This window comes from Rhinolophus sinicus, linkage group LG10, assembly GCF_036562045.2.
Source record: "Rhinolophus sinicus isolate RSC01 linkage group LG10, ASM3656204v1, whole genome shotgun sequence".
Classification (NCBI taxonomy): domain Eukaryota; kingdom Metazoa; phylum Chordata; class Mammalia; order Chiroptera; family Rhinolophidae; genus Rhinolophus; species Rhinolophus sinicus.
In genome coordinates, this window is record NC_133759.1 from 46,293,330 (window position 1) to 46,313,453 (window position 20,124).

Here is a 20,124-nt window from a genome sequence, read left to right on the forward strand (position 1 = left end):
TTTAACTTTTCAAGCTCATTGCTATACCAAAATACAGAAATTACTATGCATCATGCTAAGAAATGGTCATGTTTTCAGTTAAATTAAAGCTAAATAATAAACTTTCCTAAAGTTTTGAATCGTATTACTCCAGTGAAATGTTTCAGTGTTTTAAATAGCTGTCAGGAGGAGTACATTCTCTATGAAGACCCGTGCTAAGGAACAAAGAAGTTGGAAGATACTCAAAAGATCATCTTGCTTATTCTCCTGAGGATTAGCAGCGAAATTTATTCAACAGTCAGTTACTCAGTGCTTCTAAGACTATGCCTCTAAGGCTATGCTTTCAAGGCTGCTAGTTACTGGATACACAAGAAGAATAAAGAATTCTCTCTGTCCTTGGAGAGCCTAAGATCTAGAAGGAGGAACAGCAGCAAATCATGACCTTGCCTTGCTATTGGAAGCATGTGCAAGAAGCCTATCAACATAGAGGAAAACAGGAATATCAAAAACAGTTCAAAATATTATAGAGTGGACTTCAGAATTTTATTTGATAACTGATAATGGCATATCACGATGGATCTAATTGTAAAAAGTTCATTCTTAAGCACAGTCATAAATTGTTCTTGATTTTGTCATTGGTGTTTTCAAATCTCTATTCTCATCGTAATGTATAAGCTAATCTTACCTGCTCAGGAGTTGGATGGCATGGGTTTGAATCCACTTCCACCAATTAATAGCTCTCTGGACTTGGGCAAGTTACTTCAGCCTCCTCTGAGCCTTGGTACCATCACCTATAAAATGGGCATAAAAGATCAGATAAACCATGTGAACATTCAATACATGTTACTTGTAGTTATTACTATTATTGTTGAGAGTGAAATGGTGATGTATAAAATTAACAAGAACATATTTGTACATTCAAGTTTAAACTTTATCTTAATCGACAATAACAAATGAAAGAGATTTTTGATATATAAATTCAGCATGCATTTGAGAATATCTCAGGAACTTCTCCCACTGACGCTAATTATATCCCTGGTGTTAATAATTTACAGTTGCCTATCTACATTGTTCACTGTCCATTAGCCAGAATCACTGTGTGAGTGAGATGGGCTAAGTAGGAAGAGGCTCATTCTTCTGGGGTGGTGGGTGAGTTAGCCTGGGGTTAAAGCAATCACGAAAGCCCGATGCTTGGTTTGCTCTTGCCATAGTCCAGCCTATCCACAAAAGTGACCAGAAGAGAGTCAGTGGTTTTTAGCAACATATTTGCTTGTTCCAGTGGCTTTGTTTTAGTTTGATATACAAAGATTTAGGTACTACCTAGATAATTTGGACTTGAATATTTTATGCTGGTTCTCGGTTTGCCAAATACTCTCACCAAAAAAGATAAGGGAGGAAGTAATTCAGGCTATTTAGAAATTTGGGGCTCACTATAATGATTCAAGTGTGGTTATCAGTGCTCTTTAAAATAAAATTGGCACCTTAAATAATGGGCTCAATCAAATTGACCAGATGTTTTGCACTTGGTTAAATGCATTCTAATTGGCCAATCAGTGCAAACAACTGATTAAATCTTTCGCCAAAGAATTTTCATTAAACAAACAACAAAGCAGTTCAAGCAAGTTTCTTTTGCTTTCTCCCTGAAATCATAAAGTTGTGAAGGGAAACCACAGATGAATATGCACCCCTGTTCCTTGTATAGTCTCCAGATGACCTAAAACTTTACCTTAGAATAGCTTTAAAATTTTGATGGAAAATGAAAGTTTCAAATGGATGGACAACACTATTCAGAAGGCTTTGGTAATCACTTTGTGTGCATTTTATCGCTTTGTGCACTACCAATATAAAAATAGGGATGCTATATCTTAAACTTGTACAGAATATTTTACTTTTTTACATGTATTATCATATATAATAAACCAGTTAAATCACATAGTATAATAATTAACCTACTATATTTGATGCATTCAGATAAACTTTGCACTTAATCTTCATAACACCCCTGGGAGCTGAAAGATGGGAATCATTAGTCCTTTCTTACAAATGACAGATTTCTGTCATAGAAATTGAATGACTTCCTCAATGTCATCCAGTGTGGTAAAGCTGGTATTAACCCCAGATCTCTCAGATCTTAGCCAGGAATTCTTCCCACTTGTTAGCTAGATAACAACAGAATCAAGAGAATATGTTGATCCACTTGGACTATCCACTTAGAGATTGGACTCTTTTATCCAGAATAGTCTTTAATTTCACAAAGTTCACTCATAAGTAGTATGTTCCTTATGTAGCTCAATAGCTAACATCAAACTTGGTGTAATATTTGAATCATGCAGGGGTTCTTTAATGCTTTCTTTGTCCAGTATCTGTAAAATTGCAGCCTCAGGCACACCAAGAGGAATTTGTGTTTCCTACTTAGTCAGGCTGATGTATGTCTAAGAATTTGTGTTTCGTACTTAGGCAGGCAGATGTATGTCTGTTTGGGATGTGCATTTCTGCTGAATTATTTTTTAAAATAAAAGCTAATTCTTTCTAAGTGTTAATATATACAAAAATACAATTAAATCAGAATGGAAAAAATTGTCATGATTGTATCATGAGAATTAATAGACCTCCTGCCAGAATTCCAAAATTACTAGATAAATCTGTCATAATCATGAATACCAAACTTAGAGTCGGTTTATGGAAGTTTTCCTCTTGTGAATATATATAATGAAGCATTTTCACTGTTATATTAAGGAAAGAAAAATAAAAACACATTACCCATGCATTAAAAAAAATTATAACTTATCTTTTGTTGGTGGAAATATATACGAATTTTATTCACATTTCTATAATAGCTGCCTACTAACTTTATTATTAAATATTCAATGAACTTTGTTTTTACTGAATAAGCAGGTCTGAACTGGTCACTTTGTGACTTAGCCATAAAGTGTATTTACTATATTTAAGGCACAAACCATATTTATTTATTCCTGCCTAGTGGTCTTTGTAGCAGAATTAACTGATCCCTTTGCTAGGAATGATCTTTCCCAATATCCTCTCATGGTTCACTTCTCATAGTTTATGTCTCATCTCGTCGTTAGAAATCATCCACATGAGCCCTCCTTGGCCACACTATAGTAGTTCTCCAATTTCTATCACATCACCATATATTATGTACATCATAATTATAATACCCACCTGATGTTTATCTTCCTGTTTCTGTTAGTTTTTTGTCTAACAGAATTTAAACCCCACAATAATATTGACCACTTACAGTTCTATTTATTACCACATCCTCAATGCAAATTACAGTGCATGGTACATAGTAGATGCATAATAAATATTTGTTGAAAAATTAAATTGAAGTTAATTTAATGAACAGATGAATTGAACTAAATGGTAATCTCCAAACCTCTTCAGATATATCTCTTAGTCAAACTGCAAGTCTGTACTCAGAGATGATTAGATTATTTCAATGAACAACTTCATACCACAGAGTAACAGAAAATGTTGTCTGGGATCATTTGACAACCCTTATATCATTTTACTCCTGTGATAGGCTTTACTGGCTTGACGTTTTTGAAGGAGACAATGACCATCCCCATAGACATATGATTGATAATCTATGTTACCTGGGGAAAATGGAACACTTCATAGCTTATAAAGCTGTTGGATTGGAACTAGTGAACAGGGGATAGAAGGATGCACACTAGTCTGTAAGCTGTTGCTCGGATAGAACATATTTAGTGCAATCGTAACGGATTCTTCCCAAAGTCAATTCACAAGAAGGAAAATATTCAATGAAACAAATTTTCTAGTTCAAGCCCCATAATGAAAGCTTTCAGAATTGACAGCTTATACTTTATTAAACAGAATATAAATTAATAAACACACAATCTTATGACTAATTGTATTTACTAGCATTTCAGGGTCAGACAAGAGAGAATGGCTCTGTGAGAAAACCTACTTATTCTTTTTGATCCAGCAATTTTTATATGTCTGCTTACTTTTGCATTCTTTAAAGAATGTTAATGTATTTTTAAATTCAAGAAATATGTTTAAAAAGCTATTATGAGCCAAGAGCTTTTCCAGATGCTGGGGATACTGCACTGAAGAAAAAAATTACATAAAAATTCCTGCTGAGATCTGGTCAAGATGGAGGTGTAGGCAAACAATGTGCTTACATTTTCTCTCTACCATATCAAAATTACAACTAAACAGAACTATCATCATCGAGAATTGCCTGAAGTCTAGCTGAACTGAAGCACTACAATATAGGACACATAGAAAAAGCCATGTTGAGACTGGTAAAAGGGGCAGAGACATGGAATGGGCCGGTTCCACACATGTGTATGACCATTAAAACCCAGAAGGGCTGCAGAGGACCCTGCAAGAGGAGCGCGAGGACCCAGCCCCACACCAGGCCAGGGTTTAAGTGCTGGGGAGAGAAGGCCCAATAAATTTTGGTTGTGAAAACCAGTGGAGATTTTGGCTGAGTGAGCTGCAGTCCCAGGTGTTCCTCTTAAAGGGCCCATGCACAGATTTACTTGCTGATGGACACACTCCGTCTGAGCTCCAGCGCTGGGACAACAGCTCGAAAAGCACTAGGGACATATGGGGAGGAAATGAATTGTCTAACTTCAGGGTGAGGGTGGAGGGGCTTTCTCCCAGATGGAGAAGCTTGTGGAAGCCACTATTTCTTTGTTGAGCCCTCCCTGGTCCTGGCATGCAGATGCAGGCAGCCCCTATATCTGACTCTCCATCCACCTGGCTAATACAATTCATTCATTTGCCCACCCAAGCTGCTTCCAATGGCTTTTCTCTATAGACAGTTTGTCTTGGCTCATGCTAAGGACTTTCCTAAAATCTCTCAAATGTCCACAAAACCCAAAGAAGCAGCACTGTGTTTTTGTATGTCCTGTACTTTGCTAGTGTCAAGCCCAGCATTAGCAAAAGCTGACCGTGGTTTGTGGTTTGGCCTCCAAGATCAGTGTTGGCGGCATCATCTGTGGATTACTTCATGGGTCATACCAGGTGACCCTGGGCATGGCACAGGCTGCAGCTGAATTTCACCGGCAGTGGGGCCATCCCGAGGGACCCTAGGGCTGGCACATCCAGTAGCCAGCTTTGAATCCAGCCAGAACATCACCTGGCCACCTCCGGGGATGACATACCCCAAGGGCAAACTGGGAAGACACCAGAGCCCTGCTAAAGCAAAACCTGTTCCATAGGGTCAGCCTTTGCAGAACAAGTCCTCTACTATACTCATGGCCAGTACTCACAACCAATCAGCCCATGTATCAATCACTCCCATTGATAGGCAAATAGCAACAAAGGCTCAATTACAATAGGAGGGCACACACAATCCCCAAAAGGGACACACCTGGAGTACCCAGCTCAGGTTACCAGGAAGACTGTGCCACTGAGCTCCATAGCAAATCTACTACACAAGGCCATTCTACTAAGACCAAGAGACATAGCAGCTCACCTAATACATAGAAACAAACACAGGGAGGCAGTCAAAATGGGAAGACAAAGAACATGTCCCAAATAAAAGAACAGAATAAAGCTCCAGAGAAAGAACTAAACAAAATGGAGACAAACAAGCTACCAGAGGAAGATTTCAAAACACTGGTTATAAGGATACTCAATGATCTCAAGGAGAACTTCAACAAAAAGATAGGAGACATAAAAATTGAGATAGAAAACATAAAAAAGAATCAGTCAGAAATGAAAAATATAATAACTGGATGAAGAATTCAACAAACGGAATCAACAGTACATTAAATGAAGCAGAGGATCGAATCAATGATTTAGAAGATAAGGTAGCAGAAAACACCCAATCAGAGAAGCAGAAAAAACAAAGAATCCAAAAAAGGAGGACAGTTTAAGGGGCCTCTGTGACAACATGAAACATACCACCATGCAGACAATAGGGGTAGCAGAAAGAGAAGAGAGAGAGCAAGGAATTTAAAATGTTTTTGAAGAAATAATGATGGAAAACTTCCCTAACCTGGAGAAGGAAATAGATATACAAGTCCAGGAAGAACAGACAGTCCCAATCAAGATGAACCCAAAGGGGCCCACACCAGGAGACATCATAATTAAAATGCCAAAGGTTAAAGACAAAAAAAAGAAATCTAAAAAGCAGCAAAAGAAAAGCAGTTACTTACCTACAAGGGAGCTCCCATAAGATTATCAGCTGATTTTGCATCGGAAACTTTGAAGGCCAAAAGGGATTGGCAGAAAATATTCAAAGTGATAAAAAGCAAGGACTTACAATGAAGATTACTCTACCCAGCAAAGCTATGATTTAGAATCGAAGGACATACAAAGAGCTTCCCAGAAGAAAAAGCTAAAGGAGTTCATCACCATCAAACCAGTATTCCAAGGAATCTTAGAAGGACTATTATAAGAAAAAGAAGAAAAAATAATTAAAAAAAAAAAACATGAATGATAAAATGGCAATAACTACATATCCATCAACAATTACTTTAAATGTAAATGAATTAAATGCTGTAATCAAAAGATAGGGTGGCTGAATGGATAAGAAAACAAAACCCTTACGCATGTTGCCTATAAGAGATTAATTTCAGATCAAAAGACACACACAGTCTGAAAAAAAGGGATGGGAAAAAGTATTTCAGGAAAATGGAAACAAAACAAAACAAAAAAGCTAAGATAGCAATCCTTATACCAGACAAAATAGACTTTAAAACAAAGCTTACAAAAAGATACAAAACAGGACCCAGTAATCCCACTTCTGGGTATCTACCAAAAGAAACCCAAAATGCTACCTCGAGGGGACGTGTGCATCCATGTATTCATTGGAGCATTATCACAACTGCAGAGATGTGGAGGCAGCCTGGGTGCCCATGGATGGATGAATGGATAAAGAGGAGTTGGTACATATATCTAATGGAATATTGTTTGGCCATGAAAGGAAATGGGTTTTTGCCATATAAGGCAGAAAGGACAGACCTGGAGGGTATTGTGCTGAGTGAAGTATGTCAGATAAAAACAGACATAATGTGATTTCACTTATATGTGGAATCTAAAGAACAAAGTCAACAAACAAATGAAGTATAAACAAACTCATAGATACAGAGAACATTTTGATGGTTGCCAGCTGGGAAACGGTTTGGGAATGGGTTTAAAAGGGGATGGGATTAAGAAGCAGAAATTGGTTTTTACAAAGTAGTTATGGGGATGTATGGTATAGTATAAATAATATAGTCAATAATATTGTAATAGCTATGTAGTGTTAGATGGGTACTAGATTTATCAGGGTGATAGATGGGAGTGGGTTAGGAGGCAGGGTGTAAAAGGTGAAGGCATTAATAAGTACAAATTGGTAGTTAGAAATAGTCATGAGGATGTAAAGTGAAGCACAGGGAATATAGTCAATAATATGATAATAACTATGGATAGTGCCAGGTGGGTATTAGACTAGTCAGGGGATCATTTTTAAATTATATAAATATCAACCACTATGCAGTATACCTGAAATTAATTAAAATAATATTGAATGTCAACTGTAATTTAAAATTTTTAAAGGGGAGGGGGGTGAAGGGGAATAATAGATTTAAATTTCCAGGTAGAAAACAAGTAAGTCATGGGGATGTGATTTACAGCATAGGGAAAATAGTCAATAATACTGTGATAGCGTGGTACGGTGTCAGATGGTTGCTGGATTTATCATGGTGATCACTTCTTTAGGTATATAAACATTGAATAACTATAGTGCAAATCTGAAACTAATATAATATTGTATGTTAGCTATATTTTAATAAAAACCTTGAAAAAATTGTTTAATGGAATTTACATTATAGTGGTTGGAGGGTGACAAACTTGGCCATAAGAAAAGATAAAATACTGTCATTTGCGGCAACACGGATGGATCTTGAGATTATTATGCTAAACAAAATATGTCAGACAGAAAAAGACAAGAATCATGTGACTTCACTCATCTGTGCAATATAAAACTGAAAGCAACAAAGGAACAAGACAAATAAGCAAAGAAACAAAACTTCATAGACAGACATTTTAGTGGTTTCCAGAGGGTAAGGAGGGGGGGGTGGTAGAAGAGAGAAAAGGGAGTCAAATATATGGTGATGGAAGGAGAACTGACTCTGGATAATGAACACAAAATGCAATATCGATAATGCATTATAGTACTGTACATCTGAAACCTAAATCATTTTACTAACCAGTATCACCCCAATAAATTTAATAAATAAAAAAATAAAGTACATCATACAGTGCTAAACACTAGAGAGAGGGTATACCTGTAATGGCCCTATATGTTTGAGTTTCAAACATATTTAGAAGTTCAAACCAAGAACAGCTGGAACAGATTGAAAAATGAGAACAGTTAGAGGTGAACCACAGAGGCATTGTAAACCGTATCGTAGAGAGCATTACAGGCCACTATAATGACTCAGCTTCTGAGATAAGAAGTTATGAGGAAAGAAGGTCAAGCTGAATTAAACATTTTTGGCCAAAGCAACCAGATGGAGAGAGTTGCTACTTCTGGGATGGGGTACATTATTGGAAGGATCATGTTTTGGAGGAAGATGAGTCAGGAGTTTAATTTTGGACATACGATATTTTGAGAAGCCTGTGAACACTTACTTGTATGAATCTGGAACTTAGAGGAGAGGTCTGGGGATCATAGGATAGAGATAGTACTGAAAGTAAGGAGAGTGAATGAGGAGAGAGAGAGAGAGAGAGAGAGAGAGAGAGAGAGAGAGAGAGAGAGACAGAGACAGAGACAGAGACAGAGAGACAGAGACAGAGAGAGATCCATGAAGTAAGCCTGAGGCACACTAAAGTTTATAGGTCAGGGAGAGGAAGAGGAGTAGCCTATAAAGTAGGAAGACAATCAGCAAAGAGTATGGTGTCCTAGAAGCTTGTCAAAGAAAGAGTTTGGAGAATGGAAGGAATTCACTCTAAGCGCTGCTAACAGATCGGGTATGAAAAGAAAAACAAAAGCTGAAAATTGACTATTGAATTTAGCAGGAAGGAGTTGCTTTGTTATGCTGACAAGAGAAATTTCAATTAAGTCCTAGGAAAAAAAGTCCATTTGGAGTGAATTCAGGAGAGAACTAAGGATGGTGACATCTCTTTTGAGGTTTTCTGTAAAGAACTTAAAAGTGAAACAATAGCTGAAAGAAGATGTGGGAGCCAAAGGAAGAAATTCTGAAGATGGAAGAATTTTACAGCGTGTTTGTATGCTAATGAGAATGATCCTGTAAAGAGGGGAGAATGGATAACTTAGTAAAGAAAGTGATAGCTGCTAGAGTGACACTCTTGAGTGAATGGTAGGAAAGAAGACCTAGAGCAAATAAGAGGACATATTTATCTGTGGTAACAAAAGGAAAATTAGCCATGAGAATTGAAATTGTTGAATATGTCCGCATAGTAGATAGAAAGTGCAGTGGTGGTAACATGTGGATCTTCCATGCTTATTGATTCTTTTTCTAAATAAAATAGGTAACAAGGGCTTCAACTGTAAATGAGGATCAAGGAGGTATTGTTGAAAAGTTGAAAAGAAGATTAAAAATTATCTTCTCGAAGAACAGGAGAGTGAATGAATGAGAGAAGAGGTTAGAAACTTTTCCTATGAAGGATCAGATTGTAAATATTTTAAGCTCTGCACCATCAAGACTCTCACAATTTCTCAACTCTGCCTTATAGTAAAAGCGGGCATAGACAATCCATAAACAAACGGGTGTGGTTATGTTCCAATATAACTTTATTTGTGAAAACAAACATTAGGCTGGATTTGGCTGTTGGGACAATGTGCTTACTTTGGGAAATCATTAAGGGACCATCTGAGATTAGTGGTCATGATAAAATAAGGCCATTTAACACATTGTGTAGTTTTCTTCAACCAATTTTTCTGTGCTGAGTAAATGGAAAATCTGCTTAACCAATGTTGAGGTTTTGCAACGTAAGAGTAAAAAGATGGAGTGAGGTAAAAGGGAATAGAGCACATATGCAAAGGAACTTTTATGATAATCAACAGTGATATTTAACTAGGCTAATTAAAGATGAGTAAAAGATGGGAGGGTGAGAAATATTAAAAATTGGTAGACTTAAAGAATTGTGATTGTAGTTGCAGAAATGTTGGAATAAGCATATTAGAAGGAATAAATTTGAAAAGATAGGATATGTTCTCACCACCAAAGAGAAATAGTAATTATGTGATGTGATGGAGGTGTTAGGTAACACTACAGTGATAGTCATTTTGGAATCTAAGTGCATCACATCAACACATCGTACACGTTAAACTTGCACATTGTTATATGTCAATTCTATGTCAATATATCTGGGGGGAAATAGGTGTTAGTCAGCGAATGAGGTGATTAAATTGACGTTATTGAGGGAACACAGTTGCTAATCTGAACAAGGCTCAAGAAACATCAGTGAGAGTAAAGGACTATGTTTGGAACCAACAGAATCTCTGCAGTAAAGAAAATCAAGGAACTCAGAGCCCAGGGAATTAGAAGAATCATTCACAGCCATACTTAATTCACAAAAAAATGAGAGGGTAATTTTAGATAGCAACAATAAATCAGGTGATGAAATCTCCAAGGATTGATATTATGGAATGACCAAGAAAAGGATGGGTAATGGGTGGTGTAGTCTGATGGAAGAAGCTTCAAATCTGTGAATGTTCTTAGGGAAAAAGGAGGGAGATGTCTGAAAACAATAATGAAGAGAAGGAGGGCCTCACACACTTCCAGGTAGAAAAAGGCATATGGAGGGAAGAAAAAAGCCATCACTGAGAAAGCTCTAGGAAAACAATATCCTCATAGGAGAACCAGGTCGCAGAACAAAAAGGTGAGGTTAATAGGTTGATAATATAGGAAGCTTTGCTCCTATCTGACCCTCAGGTCCAGGACACACTGGAGAACGATTTAGGGAGTTGGAGTCTGGCAGGAAGACACAGAAAAGGAGATACAGAGAGAGAAATTGGAAATGAAACTTCAGGATTATGTGGGATTCCTAGTAACAGGCAAAAACAAGAATAAAAGGCACAATGAGATTAGTCCTAATGCCCAAGGCAGATGGTGGTGAGGTGATACTTGCTGGAGAGGGAGGAGAAATGTTGGTATTGCCCTGAAATCCTTAAACAAGGGTGGGACTCTGCTCCTCAGTCTCGCGCAACATTTAGTTCCCAGTTCTGGTTTACAGTTTTGCCTTCTGCTCAAAATCTTTGAGAAATGTTAAAATGTGAAGAATTGTTTAGCTTCAATCCTCAAAAGGGATCTAATAGTTAAAAGTCCTCCCCTCCTTCCAAACCAGGGCTGGTCTCCTCTCTCACTCTTTTTGGTTAACTCTTGGCCATAACTTTGTTGTCCCCGAGGAGTTGTTAGCTTTTCTTGTTTTTTTGATAGGCAGATGATCTTCAAGTTGAAAGCCACTGAAACTCTGCAATGACAATACAGTTCTGAAAGCTATGGTTTTCAAGAATAAGGATTGTGCTGAGCTGCTTTTTAGTCCTGTGCCTTTCGCTTCAAAGGCTTTATAGAATTTGTCCTGTTTCATTTTAAAACATAAAAAAAGCATCAATCTCTGCCCTTCAGGTTGTTCAAAGGTGATAATACTTTATTTTTTTATTTTTATTTTTTTTTATAACAAACAGTGTACTTGGATGATAAAGATTATTGGGGCAAAATATTTCCTGAGCTGGGAGAATGAACTCAAGCTATAATTATAATGTCTGTGTGATTTGAGCTAGGGTGAATATGACATTTGTCATCCAATCCATTTTGAAAGGGGGTGCTATGAATAATTAATCTGAGACAGCAGGCACTATATTAGTGTGATGCTAAGCTGCTCTAACAAAGATATTCCAAAATACAGAGGCTTAAGTAACACAGAAGTTTATTTCTCTCACATAATGTTCTAGAGGTGAGACCTTGAAGGATGCAGAACAGTCCTGTATTCTTTTATCTCTGTAAGTCTAAGGGCTCATCCATTTATAATAATTTTGCAGAAAACAGAAGAAGGAAAGAGAGACAAGTAGCAACTTTTTATGAACTCCATTCAAAAGTTGCACACCACTTCACTCATGTTGAGTGACACATGCCATTGGACAGGAGGTGGCCATGTAGCACACCTCGCTGCATGGAAGGCTGGTCTCTAACTGGTGGACTCTCACCATAAGAGAATATATTGTTTGACATATGGTTGTCAACCATTTCTAAATGGTCCATTCACACATGTGTGAGGTAACTTTTTTCCTAAAATACAGCGCTAGAAGAAAGGAGAATGACCATATTGTCCAAGGTGGGCAAACTTTTTCATTAAAAGGCCAGATAATAAATATTTTAGTTTTTATAGGTGATATGGTCTCTATCACACCCACTCTATTCTGCGTTGTACTTCAAAAGCAGCCATAAATAATACATAAACAAATGGACATTGCTATGTTCCAATAAAACTTCATTTACAAAAACAAACAGCACCTGCATTTGGCCCTGGGCCATTGTTTACCAATTCTTGATATAGTGAAGTCTACTCCATTTTTTTATATGAGGAAACAATCCAGTGTTTGAGTCATGCCTTCAAAGGAAAAAAAAAATATTTTATTTATATAGGTACTAACTTTATTTTACTTTCTATCTAGACCTCTATATGGCACAGTCAGCCTCTATTTGATGTACTCCATTCACTTCAACCATTAGGTAACTGAGGTAGAATGTAGCAATCATTCACCTAACCAGCAAGTACATTGCCAGCTAAGGCAAAAATATTAAGTATTACTGTGTACATACTTGATACACACCTGACATGAAATACAGATATGTATATAGATAGACATATCTATAATATCATGTTTGCACTGAAACTTAAGTGTTTACACCTATTTTTGCTCACTGGAACATCATAAGCCCACTCTTGAGGTTGGAAGAATCCATGGAATTATTCCCATTTCATCTGTGAAGACACTGACATTTGAAGAAATGATCTTAATTGCTTTGTCCAGGGCCACAGAGTTACTGTAAGACACAAGACTATCCTACCCCATAAAACCTCTTTTTCCCAAACTTGAAATCAAAGTTTGCCATAATTGATTGCTTGTTTGTTTTGTTTGCTGGATAATAGGAACAGAATACAGACTCATAGGATCCTAAGGGTGGAAGGGAATTTAAAGATCACTTGGTTAACCTCCCTCATTGCATGATTGGAGTAACAAAGGCACAGACATGTTAACATCTGACCAAAGTTTTTGAGGCTATTAGTACTAGAAGCAGGGCAGAAATCTATCACAAAAGCTCCCCTAATCCTTTGCTTATTTAGTTCTTTCTGAAGTCAAAACACTGAATGACAATACCATAGTGACTTCCAAGAGCCTGGTTGGAACTGTTGTTCTGTTTTGTACCCATGGTTTCCCAAATTGGCTTAATCAAAGAAACCAATAGATACCTGAAGCATTAAAAAAGAAAGACAATGCCTTACACAACGTTTTGCAGACCTAAATAGTACAATGATTTTAACACTTTAGAAATTGAGATAAAGTATACTACCTGTTCTTAACTTCAGGCTTCTACCATGAACTTTCCAATGAAAAAAAAAATGGCTTAACAGGTATTTTACATGTTTTAAAGTAAATACACACAAACAAACAAAAATACTCACATAATAATAGCCATTATAAGCTTCTGGAATAAATAAGTGAGGCTGTGTTTCTTTATGCTTTGGACAGCTTGTAAGTTTTCTGTCTGATTTTGTGTTCTTTCTTTCCAACATGAGTTATAAAACACACACCATGTAAAACTTTGGGTTGTACAAACTAATCAATAACACCATGCTTTGAGCCAGAAAGTTCATGCAGGGAACCAGCATGGGCCCGTTAAGGAGAAGTGCTTCAGAGACCAAAGAACAGCACTACAACTTGCCAAAATAATGCTGAGCTTCATCTCAGGGAGGAGTGAAAAATCACTTAATGTGTGTGGCAGTGAGAAGTATTTGGCCTCAAGTGGAGGCCAAGTCTCTACAATCAAAGCCAAGTTGAACATTGAGAGTGAAATGAGAGTCTCTACCTCTAGTTCCATGAGTATCATTTCTACCCAAGTGGAGTTGTGACCAGAATGGCTTCATGGAAAATTTACTGAAATTGGCTTTCAGACAAGGTTGCTCTGCTTATTGTAGGAAACAGGCTCAGAAAAGTGGAAAACTCCAGTCTTTCTGGAAAATAATGAAGCCTACGTTGCTTTTTAAAGACCAGCTCAAGGAGGTAAAAACAAGAAGAATAGAAGAAATAGAGCTGAGAGACAAAATCACATTGTATGATAAGAGTAGTAGGATGGAGGCAATGTAAAACACAGGTACAGAGGAAATGAGAAGCATGTCAAAATTAAGTGCTTAAGATGTTAAAAAAAAAACTAAACCAAGCCTAAAATATGCTGTGGCTGCTGAAAGTATATGTGATTATCATTTTCCTTGTATAGGGAGCTTATCTGTATTTTCTAAGCTTTCTACAAGGCAAATGAATATTTCCATAATATGAAAAGTACAAGAAAATTTACTATATACAAAGGGACAAAAAAAATGCCGTGGAATGTAAGAATTTTAACTGAAATTGAAGTCTCAATAACACGAGAGATTCTTGCAGTGATTATATATTTTAAACGAAAAATTAGGATGTGTAGTTTAGAATATACACATACACACACAGTTTTTCTCTAATTTGTCAGGTATTTACCTGAAAGAGCTTCAGATGTTATAAAAATTAAATCTAAGTTAGTTCTATATTCAGAAAAGTGCATGTGTCCTGGAAAATGCAGTACAAATGGTAGCCATATAAGCTCTGTCTGCATTTAGCTCACTGAGTTCAATGAATGTAAAGTTTATGGCCCAATAATGCAGAAGATATATAGTAGACATTAAGAAATATTGCATAAGGATGATAATATTCAGAAGACAAAAAAAAGTTTAGGATCTTGCCAAAATGATAATACAATGCACATTGGAAAGGGTTGCTATTAGACTCATTCATAGTTTTTAAGAATGCAATGTTATTGCTTCTTCAAAGATACTGATTTTTAAAACTTGCATGTTTTTAATTTTTACTTTTTCAGGTTTATTCAGGCATAATTGACATCCATAGCTGTATAAGTTTCAGTTGTACAGCATAATGATTTGACTTACATATATTGTGAAATTATTTTTGCTATAATTTAGCATCTTTTGTCTCATACAGATACAATAAAAAGAGAAAGTAAAAAATTGTGCCCTTGTGATGAGAAGGCTTAGGATTTACTCTTATAACAACTTTCTATATATCATACATACTTTCACATAGTGTTAACTACAATCATCACACAGCATATCACCTGCCTAGTACTCATTTTTCTTCTAAATGGAAGTTTGTACCTTTTCACTACCTATCTCCTGTTCTCCCTTTCCTTATCCTCTGTGTCTAGGTAACCACAAATCTAATCCCTTTTTCTATATTTGATTTTGGTTTTTAGGTTTTACATATAAATGATATACGGTATTTATCTTTCTCTGTTTGACTTACTTCACTTACTATCATCTAGGTCCATCCATATTGTTGCAAATGGCAAGATTTCCTTCTTTTTATGGCTGAGTAGCCTTCCATTGCATATATACCACAAGCTCCTTATGCATTCATCCATCAGTGGACATTTATAATGTTTCTGTTTCTTGGCTATTGTGTATAATGTTGCTATATACATGGGGGTGCAGATTTTTTTGCATTCATATCCTTTGCCCATTTTTCAAAAATGTATTTATATTCCTATTCCCCTGCACTCTCCCCTTTGGCAACCATCAGTTTGTTCTCTGTATCAATGAATCTGTTGCTGTTTTCTTTGTTTTTAGATTCCACATATAAGTGTGATTATATGGTATTTGTTTTTCTGTCTGACTTATTTCACTTAGCATAATACTCTCCAGGCCCATCCATGTTGTCGCAAATGTCAAGATTCATTCTTTTTTACTGCTGAATAATATCCCATTGCATATGTGAGTGTGTATATACACGAGGTCTGACAATTAAGTTTGCAAACATGTTGCAATGATATTGCTAACCTTTTTTGACATCAGAGGGATTATTCATTATGAATTTGTACCAACTGGACAAACAGTTAAACAAGCTTACTATTTGAAAGTGCTGAAAAGGCTGCGTGAAAAAGTTAGACGACCTGAGCTTTTCTCCAACAATTCATGGCTTTTGCATCATGACAATGCACCAGCTCACATGGCACCATCTGTGAGGGAGTTTTTAGTCAGCACACAAAAAACTGTATTGGAACACCATCCCTACTCATTTGGTCTGGCCCCCGATGACTTCTTTCTTGATCCGAAGAAAAATGAAATATTGAAAGGAAGACATTTTGATGACATTCAGGACATCAAGGGTAATATGATCACAGCTCTGATGGCCACTCCAGACAAAGAGTTCCAAAATTGCTTTGAAGAGTGGACTAGGTGGTGGCATCAGGGCATAGCTTCCCAAGGGGAGTACTTCAAAGGTAACCACAGTGATATTCAGAAATGAGGTATGTAACACTTTTTCTAGGATGAGTTTGTGAACTTAATTGTCCAACCTCATGTGTCTGTGTGTGTGTGTGTGTGTGTGTGTGTGTGTGTGTGTGTATCACATCTTTACCCATTCATCTCTTGATGGACATCTAGGTTCCTTCCATATCTTGGCTATTATTAATAATGTTGCAGTGAACATAGGGGTGCATATATCTTTTCAAATTAGTGTTTTTATTTTCTTTGGATAAATATTCAGAAGTGGAATGCTGGATCGTGCGGCAGTTCCATTTTTAAATTTTTTGACTACTCTCGATACAATTTTCCATAGTGGTGGCATAATTTACAATCCCACCGACTGTGCATGAGGGTTCCCTTTGCTCCACATCCTCACCAACACTTGTTTGTTGATTTATTGATGATAGATAGCCATTCTAACAGGAGGGAGGTGATATCTCATTGTGGTTTTAATTTGCATTTCTCTGATGATTAGTGATGTTGAATATCTTTTCATATTTTTATTGGCCATCTGTTTGTCCTCTTTGGAGAAATGTCTATTCATGTCCTCTGCCCAATTTTTTAATTGGATTGTTTCTTTGATGTTAAGTTGTATGAGTTCTTTTTACATTTTGGTATTAATCCCTTTTCAGATGTATCATTTGCAAATAGCTTATTCCATTCCATTGGTTGTCTTTTTCTTTTGTTGATGGTTTCCTTTGTTGGGCGAAAACTTTTTAGTTTGATGTAGTCCTATTTGTTTATTTTTTTCTTTTATTTCCCTGCATGAGGAGATATAGCCATAAAGATTCTCATAAGAATGATTTCATAGAGTTTACTGCCTATATTTTCTTCTAGGATTTTTATAGTTTCAGGTCTAACATTTAAATCTTTAATCCATTTTAAATTTATTTTGTATATGGTGTAAAAAAATGGTGCAATATCATCCTTTTGTGTGTGTGTGCATGTATCTGTCCAGTCTTGCCAACACCACTTGTTGAAGAGACTGTCTTTACCCCGTTGTATATCCTTGCCTTCTTTGTCATAGATTAATTGACTGTATAAGCAAGAGTTTATTTTGGGGCTAGCAGTTCTATTCCATTGATCCACATGTCTGTTTTTGTGTCAGTTACCACACAGTTTTGATTATGTTGGCTTTGTAGTATAGTTTGTTATCTAGGAACGTGATACCTCCCACTTTATTCTTTCTCAAATTTTATTTGGCTCTTCAGGGTCTTTTGTGGTTTCTTATAAATTTGAGCACTATTTTTCTAATTCTGAGAAGAATGACATTGATATTTTAATAGAGATTGCACTGCATCAGTATATTACTTTAGGTAGTAAGAACATTTTAACAATATTAACCTTTCTGCTCCACAAGCAAAATATATCCTTCTATTTATGTATATCTTGTTCAATTTCTTCCTTCAATATCTTATAGTTTTTAGAGTATACCTTTTCTCTCTTTGGTTAAATTTATTCCAAGGTATGTTTTACTGTTTGATCCAATTATAAATGAGGTTGCTTTCTTAATTTCTTTTCTCATTGTTCGTTATTGATGTACAGAAACGCAACAGATTTCCAGACATTAATCCTGTATCCTGCAGCTTTACTGAAGTCATTTATTAGTGCTAAGTTTTTTGTTGGAGTCTGTAGGGTTTTCTCTATCCAGTATCATGTCGTCTGCAAATAATGAGAGTTTTACTTCTTCCTTTCCAATTTGGATGACTTTTATTTCTTTGTCTTGTCTGATTGCTGTGGCTAGGACTTCCAGTACTACCTTGACTAGAAGTGGTGATAGTCGGCATCTTTGTCTTGCTCCAGACCTTAGAGGAAAGGCTTTCAGCTTTTCATCATTGAGTATCATATTTGCTGTAGGTTTGTCATATATTGCCTTTATTATGTTGATATATGTTCCTTCTATGCCCATTTTGTTAACAGTTTTTATCAATAAAGAATGTTGAATTTTGTCAAATGCTTTTTCTGCATCTATTGAGATGATCAAATGGTTTTTATCTTTTATTTTGTTAGTATCATTTATTTTGATGTATCAAATTGATTGATTTACAGATATTGAACCATCCTTACATCCCTGGGATGAATTGCACTTGGTCATTTAATGTATTGTTGAATCTGGTTTATTTTGTTGAGAATGTTTGCATCTATGTTCATCAAGGAGATTGGCTTGTAATTTACTCTTTTTGTAATGTTTTTACCTAGTTTTGGTGTCAGGGTAACGTGGGCTTCCTTTCAGATACCTTTTCTAGTTAGTGTTTTTGTTTCCTTTGTATATACTCCCAGAAGTGGAATTGCTAGCTCATATGACAGTCCTATTTTTAATATTTTGAAGATTCTCTATATTGTTTTCCATAGTGCCTGTACCAATTTACTTTCCCACCAATAGTGTACAAGGGTTCCCTTTATTCCACATCCTCACCAGCATTTGTTATCTCTTGTCTTTTTGATGATGACCAGTCTAACAGGCATACGGTGATATCTCACTGTGGTTCTGATTTGCATTTCCCTAATGATAAGTGATGTTGAGTATCTTTTCATGTGCTCGTTGGCATTTTATATATCTAGCTGGAGAAATATCGACTCAGGACTTTTGTCCATTTGTTAATTGGATTATTTGGGGTTTTGTTTTGTTTTGTTTGCTATTGAGTTGTAGGTGTTCCTTATATTTTTTGGATGTTAACCCCTTATCAGATATATTCATATATATAGATATGGTTTGCAGATATTTTTCTATAGGTTGTCTTCTTTTCATTCTCTCTCTCTCTCTCTCTCTCTCTCTCTCTCTCTCTCCAGAAGATTTTCAGTTTGATGTAGTTCCTTCCACTTGCTTATATTTGATTTTGTTGCTTACGCTTTAGGTATCATATCCAAAATAATCATTGCTAGGACCAGATCAAGGAGGTTTTTTCCTATGTTATCTTCTAGGACTTCTATAGTTTCAGGTCTTACATTTAAGTCTCTAATCCATTTTGAGTTAATTTTTATAACTGAACATAGTGCTCTAGTTTCATTCTTTTACATGTGAATATCCAGTTATCTCAGTACCACTTATTGAAAGACTGTCTTTTCTCCATTAAGTATCCTTGGCTCCCTTATCAAACATTAGTTTTCCACATATTCTTGGGATTGTTTCTGGGCTCTCAATTCTGTTACATGGATCTATATGTGTTGTTTTATGCCAATACTATACAGTTTTGATTACTTTAGCTTTATAACATAGTTTGAAATCAAGAAAGTGTGACACCTCTCACTTTGTTCTCCTTTCTTCTTTCTCAGGATTGCTTTGGCTATTTGGGGTTCCATATAAATTTTACAATTGTTTTTTTCAACTTCTGTAAAAAATGCCACTGGACTCTTGATACAAATTGCATTGAATCTACAGATTTGGTAGTATGGTCATTTTAACAATATTAGTTCTTTCAATCCATGAACACAGGGAACGTTTCCATTTCTTTACTTCTCCCCCCCCCCCCATTTCTCTCATTAACGTTTTGTCGTTTTCAGAGTAGAGATCTTTGACCCCCACGGTTAAGTTTACTGCTAAGTATTGGTTTGTTTTTGATGCTATTATAAGTGTGATTATTTTCTTTAATTCTATTTCAGATAACTCATTTTTAGTGTATAGAA

The 20,124-nt window shown here is 36.1% G+C and overlaps 1 long non-coding RNA gene across 1 annotated transcript in view; it reads right to left on the reverse strand.

Moving 5' to 3' along the window:
• The window catches only part of LOC141567134 (uncharacterized), a 236,217-nt gene that overhangs the window by 199,135 nt on the left and 16,958 nt on the right, over positions 1-20,124 (reverse strand). Inside the window, exon 2 of the long non-coding RNA XR_012489528.1 lies at positions 665-770. This is a non-coding gene — a long non-coding RNA (uncharacterized LOC141567134). The remainder of the gene's footprint in view (positions 1-664; positions 771-20,124) is intronic.